At 39.7% G+C, this 9,307-nt stretch overlaps 1 long non-coding RNA gene across 1 annotated transcript in view; it reads left to right on the forward strand.

Annotated features, from left to right (window-relative positions):
• LOC115939418 (uncharacterized) overlaps positions 1–9,307 on the forward strand; it is a 110,532-nt gene that overhangs the window by 85,411 nt on the left and 15,814 nt on the right. The window lies entirely within an intron of this gene.

A 9,307-nucleotide genomic window follows, 5' to 3' on the forward strand; every position in this document is an offset into this window, starting at 1 on the left:
AGGGGGTTATCTGGAGGCAGAATTCTTGGAAAACTTTTTCAAAGTGCAAAAGCCCATGCTCCCCTCTATTGCTTCTCTAGAGTAAGAACCACTGATACAAAAGAAGGTAGAGAAACAACTTAATAGTTAAAATGTTGGAAGTATAATGGCAGTGGTTGCAAGTTCTCCAACCTCTAGAATTAACTTTTTCTTTAATTTACAAACCAAATGTTGCAAACCACATTCCACATTGCAGTGGGAAATCCAGAGCCTCTTCCAGTGTTCCTGCGATTTACTCTGAAAGAGATTTTTGTTGTCCTAGACATCTGTCACTGCAAATTCCTGCTTCTACAGAATTCTGAGTCCCCACTCACTGTGCCCTTTGCATTCTCACCCCGCTGTGTGAGTGGTCCTCTCTGTGCTTACTTTCTCATCATTCACTCCAAATAACACTAATATATTTCACCTCCACTTCTGGATCGCCCTCTCCTTTACTCTGCTTCATTTTTTGCCCTAGAATTTGTCATCATCTGGAAAATTATATGTTGATGTCATGAGGACAGAGACTCGGTCTGTTGCGTTTGCTGTGATACCCCTAGTGCTGTACCACATGCAGAGGAATTCAATAAATATGCATGTGATGCATGAGTGATTGAATGAAGACTTTATGATTATTATTTATTTCGTCAATGCAGCAGACTTTTACTGTGAGCTTTGGATAATGTCGATTACTTACATCAGAGCTCAGAACAGGAAAAGAATTTAAAATGGACCCCTAAACATCTCTGTTTTCCAAGCTCCTGGACCATCCTCCATAGGGACTTCTCACAAGCCTCCCTCCTTAGGCCACGTTTGCGACCATGTTGGGCCTTCTTTCCCTTTATCTTTCAGAGCTTATCTTGTCTCTCCTCCCGTCTCAGGTCCAGGGCTTTTCCTGCTTCCAATGTTGATTCAACGAAGAACGTATCCACACAATCAGAAGTCCAGTTGTTGTGTTTCCAATACTAAAATCTCATTAATCATGATCTTTGGCCTATGACACAGTCTCAGCCTTGGTCCAGGCCTGGCCTTTGTTTTTTTTGTTTGTTTGTTTACTTAGTTACATATTTGTTTATTTAAAAATAAATACTTGTATATATGCCACCCAGCATATAAATGAGAACATTCAAACGTTCTAACATTTACCTATGTTTTCCTCCCCATTTTATACCCTGCCTCTCTCCAGTAGTAGAAACCACTATCCTGCAACTTTTACTATTATTCCCTTCGCTTTTTAGAATGATAGCTTTATCACAATATAGGTATTTCTTAAAAATATATTGGGCAGGGGCGACTGAGTGGCTCAGTCGTTAAGCGTCTGCCTTCGGTTCAGGTCATGGTCCCAGGCTCCTGGGATTGAGCCCCGCATCGGGCTCCCTGCTTGGCGGGGACCCTGCTTCTCCCTCTCCCACTCCCCCTGCTTGTGTTCCTGCTCTCGCTATCTCTCTCTCTGTCAAATAAATAAATAAATGAATGAATAAATAAATAAATAATCTTTTATATATATATATTTTTATATACATATATATAGGGCAGTTTTAGTTGTAACTTTTTTAAAGGGGTGTGGGGTATTATGGAATATCTCATCTTTGGGAGCTTACTTTTTACTTAAATTCTAGTTCTAGGATACATTTGCATTCACTTTTCTTTAAGATTATACGTATGTAAGTAGAATTACTAATATAGGGTACATGAATCTCCAATTTTAAAAGAAAATGCCAAATTTTTTTCCAAAGTAGTTAAATCAGTTTGTACTCCCACCAACAAAGTATAAGCTAGCCTATATATCCACATCTTCTCCAATATTTGATGATATTAGACTTCTTCAGTTAACTAACGGATTGGGTTTTAAATGGTATCTCATTGTGGTCTTCTTATTAGCCTATAAATGTTTTTTATGTATTCTTGCTATCAGTTCTTTGCCAAGGTGTTGCAAATATTTTGTCTTCATTTATTTTTTCACTTTCTTAATATCTTTTAATGTGCCATCTTTTTAGTTTAATATGTCAAATTTATTATGAGGGAAATCAGCTATCATAAATGTTTAAGCAGTAGCCTTGAAAGACAGTGATAAGGGAAATCACCACAATAGGTAGAACTTCAAGCTATGTACCTAATCATCCATTTTGTGTGAAGAGAGAAGGGACATAAGGTTAGAATATACATGAACTCTTAGATAGTAGCAAATGCTTGGCCAGCTGGTCAGGGACTGTGCTCTTTTCCTAGAGCTGTCATGCAAATTAGGCAGCTTAAATTTATTCCCTCATAGTTCAAGGAAGCCAGAATTCTGAAATCAAGATGTTAGTAGGGTTAGTTCTTCTGGGGTCTCTAAGGAAGAATCATTCCAAGCCTTTCTCCTAGCATCCAGGGATCACCAGCAATCCTTGGCATATCTTGGTTTGTGGACTCCTCATTCCAGTCTCTCCCTTTATCATCAACACTGCCTTCTCCATGTACGTGTCAGTGTCCTCCCCTCTTCTTGTAAGAGCCTCAGTCATTGGGCTTAGAGCCTACCCTAAATCCAGGATGATTTTATCTCAAGCTTTTTAACTAATTACATTTACAAAAATACTAACTCCAAATAAGGTCACAATCTGAGGTTCTAGGGAGGCATGAATTTGGGAGAAACACTGTTAAGCCCCTACAGGGGTCTAAAAGCAGAAAAATTGGAATATCAGGAAAAAGGAAGTCTGGGAGACAGGCATACAGCTGAACATTAGAGAATGAGCATAAAGTATGAAGAGCTTTAAAACATATAACACCCAGCCAAGATCACCAACATGGAAGGGGCACCAAACAACCGAGTAGACAAAAATGACTCGGCCAGTTGACATTATTCATCCTCTGCCAGCAGCCACCCACTGCTAACACAATGGGAAATGGATGAAATAGCTTTGTCTTGGGGAGAGAGACTGTGCATGTGCCCAACATATGCTCCCGTTCACCAACGCTAATTTAACTATTGCACCTGCCAAATGTACAACTTGCAAGCAAAAGAGACCAATGCTGAGTATCCCATATAGTATCACACTCTTCTGCATCTTATATTCCCCACTCAACAATAATTTGTGGGAATTGCTGAAAAGCGTTTGGATTAGCTCTAATTCATTATTTTTAACGGCCACATAATATCCTGTGGCATTCCAGAGCTTTTCCAGCCATGGCTTTCTTTCACATTACAACACCCTATTAAATTTCTCTTATGGTAGGAAAATGGGACAAGTACCCAAGGACAACAGATGGTGAGGACACCTGAGAAGACCCTATCTGACCTGCCCACCCCCAGCCCCATCAAACAACATGCTCCTGATCTAGTTTCACAGCACACATCCAAATTTAACAATTCAGAGAAGAGTTGAATTTCTGCAGCTGGTAAGTTTAATTCTGGGAACTAATTAACATTTTTTAGATCTATTTTTGGCTGCAAGCTAATAAAGCTACTATTCTCTCAAATGATGAAAGCAGAGAAACGCTTTGAAAAACTTTCCAGGAGACTTGGCAGTAAGATAATAGTGTTGAAAAAGTTAGCTGCAAAAACATTCTCTGAGTTGCTTTAAGTAGAGGAAGGTCAAGAGCAACTATCCAGCATAGGTCCTTTTGAGGATCACTGTGTATGTACAAATTTTTCTTCATGACAAGCCTCAAATTGATTTAGGAAGGGGAAGCGGAGATGGTGAAAGAGAACATGTCTACCTTCCAGCTACCAAAAAGCAACAGCTGCTGCAGGATGCCCTTACATGGCATTTGTTTCCTGCTCTCCCTGAGTGAAGTCGCCCGAGACAAACCACGGCAAGTGGTATTTGCCATTTCCTGGAAGAGAAGCACAAGGCCAACTCTGTAATTACCCAGAGGCCCTGTCTGAGGGCCACAGCCATAATCAGGTATCGGTCACTGGGAGAAGAGACTGACTGGGGCTCTGGGCAGGTGTGTTGGGCATGTAGAGTGAAGGGTCCAAACCACATCTGGTCAGGTCCTACCAGGAAAGCTTTGCCTCTACAGATGCTGCAAGAAACAGCTCTGCATGAGGCAGCTGACAGCCACCTCAAACTGTTCTGCTGTCCACAGTCTCTGCAGGAGGGCAGAAATTCATGGGAGCAAATAAAGATTTTTTTTTTTAGTATTTAGAGATGCAGTTTATATTGGCAACAAAGCCTGTGTCAGGCCAAGCTGAGTAGTTTTGCAGCTGTTCTTGTCTTGCCTAACTGGGTCTCAGATCGAAAAACCACTGCTCTACCAGCTAACTGCTAGTTTTAAATGACTTCTAGGAAAGGCCCACCAACAATTTCATTTCCCTGCAATGCAACAAGCAATGTATTAGCTATGGTTAACATCAGCGTCTGTAATTTCATAACGAACCAGTTCTCATTCCATGTCTAAAATACATGGCTATTTGTAATCACTTCCTCCTGGAAGCTATAACCCTTTGTTACCATAAATAATAATCAAATGGCCTTCTAAAGCATACCTACTTTTCTTGATTAAAAACTAAACTATTGCACATGATTTTATTTTTATTGTCTCAAAAAATTTCTATAACCTTTTAGAAGTGGTTTTCAGACTGTATCCAAGAAGTCTTCCCAGAGGGATAAACAGATGAAAGCAGAACGGTTCTGATTAAAGTGGTTTGGCATTCTCGCCCCTCCTTGCATTACCTCTCATAAAATAAAATAGACTTAAAAATAGACTGTAATAGTTGGTGAGTTAATAGAATCATTATTTAAAATTTTTTTATTTTGAAATAATTACAGATTCACAAGAAGTTGCAAAAGTAGTATAGAGAGGTCCTGTGAACCCTTCACCAAGCTTCTCCTAAAGTAACGTTTCACTTAACTGTAGCACATTATCAAAATCAGGAATACTATTAACTAGACTATAGGCTTTACTCAAATTTCATTGGTTTTCACATACACTCCCTTGGTATGGTTCTATGAAATGTTATCAGTATATAGATTTCATCACTACTGAACTCCCTCATGATACCCCTTTATAGTCTTACTTCCATCCACCCCCATCCCTAACCCCATTCATCTGTTCTCCACTGATCTGATCCCTATCATTTTGCTATTTCAAGAATATAATATGCATGGAATCATACTGTAGGTAATATTTTCAGATTGGCTTTTTTCACTTAGCATAATGCCTTGAGATTTATCCAAGTTGATGTGGGTGTAAATAATTCCTTTGTATTTCAAAATAGTATCCCATTGTACAGATTTACCTTAATTTCTGTAGTCATTCACCTTTTTAAGGACATTTGGGTTGTTTCCAGTTAGGTCTTTTATAATTGAAGCTGCTAAGAGCATTTGTATATAGATTTTTGTAGAATAAGTTTTCCTTTTTCTAGGATAAATGTCCAAGGGTGCAATTGCTAGGTTGTATGATAAGTATATGTTTAATTCTATAAGAAACTGCAAAACGTTTTCTAGACTAATTGTCCACTTTTGTATTTCAGCCAGCAATATATGAAAGATCCAGTTTCCCTGTATTCTTGTCAGCATGCAGTATTATCAGTATTTTCCCTTGGCTACTTGGTGTGTAGTGGGGTAATCATTTATTTTTAAGAACAATATTACCTTTCTTTTCTTTGTCCAATTTAAAACTGAGACCTGTTTAATTATTAAGAATAGTGCTCCCCAAACATAAAATTAGCATAAAAATACATGTGATGGTATGAACTCAAGGATAGCTATTCCAGATTGAATCTCAGTGGATGAGATTAATGATCTGGTCCCAGCTCTAAAGATTCAGAAACTTTCATTTATTTATTGACCTAGAGATAAAAAGATATATAGGCAGAGAAACTTCTAAGAGATTTCTCTGCAGGCTAGAATATTAGGTGTAACAGTATCAGGTACCCATTTCCTCTGGCATGGTGGGTCTACTCAGGGGCCCAACCCTCAGAGCATATGTTTACAGAAGGAAAGCAGAGGATGTGGATGTTCTTATAGGCATTTTTATAAAGCTACGCTAGCCTTATGAAAGGCTGCCTTTACTTTAGATATTCCCGGATGAATCGCAATCGCAGTATATAAGATGAAATCATCCTTTGGCCATGGCTGTGCTGAAGAAAAAGGTCCACTTTCAATCCCCTTTCTACAGAAGGGTCACTTACCTTACTGTGGATTTTACACTGCAGCATGAACCTGCTTCTTTCAATTTCCATTAACATGCTCATTCCCAAGTGTACTAATTTTCACTTATTACATTTTACAGTATTGACTTCCTTATAGTCAGTGCTGTTGTAAAGTGCAATATGGTGACAGATGGTAGCTACACTTGTGGTGAGCAGAGCATAATGTACAGAGTTGTCAAATCACTATGTTGTACACCTGAAATTAACGTAGCATTGCGTGTCAACTATACTTCAATAAATATTTTTTTTTTTTTTTTAAAAGATTTTATTTATTTATTCATGAGAGACAGAGAGAGAGAGAGACAGAGGCAGAGGGAGAAGCAGGCTCCCCGTGGAGCAGGGAGCCCGATGCGGGACTCGATCCCAGGACCCTGGGATCATGACCTGAGCCGAAGGCAGACGCTTAACCGACTGAGCCACCCAGGCGTCCCATATACTTCAATAAATATATACATATGTTTATATATATACATATATATATAAATTAAAATACTGACTTCCTAAGGATGCTTAAACTCACTGTCATAAGGCAGTAAACTACCTCCAAATTGTAGGATAGTTCTGAGCTTGCAAACAATCAATCACAACCTTAGCATGTAATTTCTTAAAGATTTTTTTTAAATATAAAAACAGTACATACTCACAGTAAATAATTCAGACTTGCAAATCTTGAGCATGTCATTCCCTGATGTGATTGTATCAACCTCTTGCTGACATATTAATATACTTATCTTTTATCCTAAATTTTAGGGTCAATTTTACTTTGGTGTCTGCATCACTCTAATCCATGGACTGAATACGTTAAAACCCTAAATAAAGGCTATGTAGATAATAACATTGGTGTTTGTTTGAATTCTAGCCATATAAAATAGTATCTCACCACAAACCCAAAGAGCGCTGGTAATTGATACCATTGCAGACATATCTGTGAGTTACTACTGATCATTAGAGCTGGACCTTTAGCAGGGCACTAAGTATGAGGAAAGGGCTTGGGAAATGCTTTGAAGTTCAAAACTTAATGTAGTCTCTTAGATTTAAAGCGATCTACCTCAAAGGCTGAGGTATTCCCTTTCTGAAAATGTCTTCATTACACTCGAACTGTTTGACATTGTCTTCCTTTATGATTGTGGTTGAGTAGAGTGCCGCTTTTTTTAGTTATTTTGGCTATATTCGTTACAGGCTACGAGATCCTAAAGTCTAGCAGCTAATACAATATAGAAGTTTATCAGTGTCTCTCATGTGAAAGTCCAGAGATAGACAATCCAAGGTTGGTAGGGCATCTCTACATCCTCATTAAGAACCTTCCATCTCTTTTCTAAAACAGCTGCTCTGTTTGTTTCCTGAGATTAAGAATTCCTCATATCAGTGAGATCATATGATACACGTCTTTCTCTGATTGACTTATTTCGCTCAGCATAATACCCTGAGGGTTGCTGGAGTGGTGGGGGGTGGGAGGGATGGGGTGGCTGGGTGATAGACATTGGGGAGGGTATGTGCTACGGTGAGCGCTGTGAATTGTGTAAGACTGTTGAATCACAGACCTGTACCTCTGAAACAAATAATACATTATATGTTAAAAAAAAAAGAAGAAGAAGAAGATAGCAGGAAGGGAAAAATGAAGGGGGAGAATCGGAGGGGGAGACGAACCATGAGAGACTATGGACTCTGAGAAACAAACTGAGGGTTCTCGAGGGGAGGGGTGGGGGGATGGGTTAGCCTGGTGATGGGTATTAAAGAGGGCACGTTCTGCATGGAGCACTGGGTGTTATAGGCAAACAATGAATCATGGAACACTACATCAAAAACTAATGATGTAATGTATGGTGATTAACATAACATAATAAAATAAAAATAAATAAAAATAAAACAGCTGCTCCAGCACCCTCCATCATATGTACATCCCAGGTAGTGAGAAGAAAGAAAGGAAAAGAAATGTGTATTGCCCATTTCTTTTAAGGGTGTAACCTGGAAGTGATACATATCACTTCTATTGCCACTCTGTTGTCAGGAACTTAGTCATAAGGGCACAGCTAGCTGCAAGTGAATCTGGGAAAAAGAGTCTCCAACTAAAAATCAGAGTGCCCCACTAAGACCAAGGAATTTTAATATTACAGAAAGAAAGACAAAATATTCATAGAGAATTCACTGCCTCTCCCAGAGTGACCAGTTATCCCTCAGTTATAGCCAGCTCCTCATCCCTGCCATTATTTTCAGTATGTCAAAGTCCACGTACAAATGAAATGAACTGGAAAACAGGACATTTGCACTTAAAGATGCCATTCAAATTACAACGGAAGGAACTCCATGACTGCTTCTGGAGTCAAGAATCTGAAGTGCAGGGGCGCCTGGGTGGCTCAGTCATTAAGCGTCTGCCTTCGGCTCAGGTCATGATCCCAGCGTCCTGGGATCGAGCCCCACATCCGGCTCCCTGCTCCGCGGGGAGCCTACTTCTCCCTCTCCCATTCCCCCTGCTTGTGTTCCCTCTCTCGCTGTGTCTCTGTCAAATAAATAAATAAAATCTTAAAAAAAAAAAAATCTGGGGCGCCTGGGTGGCTCAGTCGTTGGGCGTCTGCCTTCGGCTCAGGTCATGATCCTGGAGTCCCAGGATCGAGTCCCGCATGGGGCTCCCTGCTCGGCAGGGAGTCTGCTTCTCCCTCTGACCCTCCTCCCTCTCAGGCTCTCTGTCTCTCATTCTCTCTCTCACAAATAAATAAATAAAATCTTTAAAAAAAAAAAAATCTGAAGTGCATCCCCTTACTCTAGTATCTTGGTATCATTCACCAATTTCTGTGGATAAATGATGGCACTTAGTGGTGAACAAGGGAATACGGATGGGAAGGTGAGAGAAAATGTTTTCGAAAGCTGTAAACAAGAGCCTCTTTGAAAGTAAAATGTGGGTTTTTCCAACCTTCTCACGTTGCAATAATATAGTGGTAGCAGCACCACAGTGGTCCAGTAATAGTAATAGTAGCAGGAACGGTAACGGTAGTGGGAAGTAAGAGGCAAACGAGGCGCCTTTGATGGAACACTTGCTATGTGTCAGGCCTTTCCTAAGTTATTTCTCTAAACTGTCTTGTTGGATTCTCATAACCATCCTTTGCGGTAAGTAATTTGTCTCTTGAAAATGACGCTGGAAAAGTTGAAAATAGAGCTACC

This window comes from Leptonychotes weddellii, chromosome 2 (assembly GCF_054177405.1).
Source record: "Leptonychotes weddellii isolate Sample4059 chromosome 2, ASM5417740v2, whole genome shotgun sequence".
Taxonomy (NCBI): domain Eukaryota; kingdom Metazoa; phylum Chordata; class Mammalia; order Carnivora; family Phocidae; genus Leptonychotes; species Leptonychotes weddellii.